The sequence below is a fragment of the Saccopteryx leptura genome, chromosome 3 (assembly GCF_036850995.1).
Source record: "Saccopteryx leptura isolate mSacLep1 chromosome 3, mSacLep1_pri_phased_curated, whole genome shotgun sequence".
NCBI lineage: Eukaryota > Metazoa > Chordata > Mammalia > Chiroptera > Emballonuridae > Saccopteryx > Saccopteryx leptura.
In genome coordinates, this window is record NC_089505.1 from 274,619,782 (window position 1) to 274,620,903 (window position 1,122).

A 1,122-nucleotide genomic window follows, 5' to 3' on the forward strand; every position below is an offset into this window, starting at 1 on the left:
ACAGCTGAAACCACTCGTCGGGAAGAACGCGTCCGGAGGCCTCTCACTCCCACTAAACTTGTTCCCTGACTCACCCACGCCTTTTGGGATGTGAGGCACCCACCCACCCCCTTGGCAAAGCAGCCCCCGCGCCTCAAAGGAGTGTTCAGTGCCGGCTTCAAAAATCAGCTGGCCACTGGTGGGGGAGGAAAGGGACGCAGACTTCCCATCCCCAGGACTCTGAAACTGGGCTTTGTGGCCTGCGTGAAAGGGCACCAGCCTCTCGCATAGCACTAGAAATCAGTTGTTTTGGGTACCAGTGAATTCCACCACTCCGAGCTGTTCTGGGTTACCAGCGAATTCCGCCACTCCGAGCGGACACCACTGGGAGACGGGGCACCCAACCGGGAGAAAGAGATGCCCCAGGCACAGTGCCCAAACTCTGCAAGTGGGCCCAGGTAGGAGTGGTAGGAAAGGACCCGAGGTCTAGGGGTCCCGCAAATCAGAAGGAGGGGTAATGACCAGTTATTACCATTTAATAGCTAGGGGACGGGCTGCTCCACTTGCGCCCCCGCGCGAGGCCTCGGGCCCCAACTCCAGGCAGTGGTCGCCCGGCTCCGACCCCGCCACCCAGCGTGCAACGCACCGCGCCCGGCCCCGGACGGTGAGCGAGAGCTCGGGCACGCCCCGTAGAGTGGCACACCCGGGACTTTCTACCTCGGTGCCCAGACAGCCCCATCACCGCGGCAGCACCACGGGGCCTCTGGTCCGCACCCCTGGCACTGTAGCCCCGGACCGGGTGCCATTCAAGGAAACGCCTATGGGGAAACAAGGAGGGAGCAGTAGGTAATCTGGGCTCGAGCAGCGGGATGGTACCCGGGTGCAACAAGTAGCTTGAAAAGCAGGTAAGAAGCTCCATTGCGCTCGGCTTCCTGCCTACAGCGGCGCGGTACGTGTGCTCTGAGCAGAGACAGGAACTGAGAAGGCTGAAGAGAGACTAACTTATTGAGTTAAGGAGATAAAAGAGGACTGCGCTATCCAAAAGGCTCGTGCTCCAGGTGAGGCTCGAACTCACAACCTCGGCATTGCTCTGCATGTACTGCTGTATAAGTACCGCGCGCTAACCGATTGCGCCACTGGAGC

At 60.4% G+C, this 1,122-nt stretch overlaps 1 non-coding gene across 1 annotated transcript; it reads right to left on the reverse strand.

Moving 5' to 3' along the window:
- Nucleotides 1-1,029: 1,029 nt before the first annotated feature.
- TRNAI-UAU (transfer RNA isoleucine (anticodon UAU)) lies at nt 1,030-1,122 on the reverse strand. Its single transcript is given in 2 exon segments — nt 1,030-1,065; nt 1,085-1,122. It is a non-coding gene; the product is annotated as a tRNA-Ile (tRNA).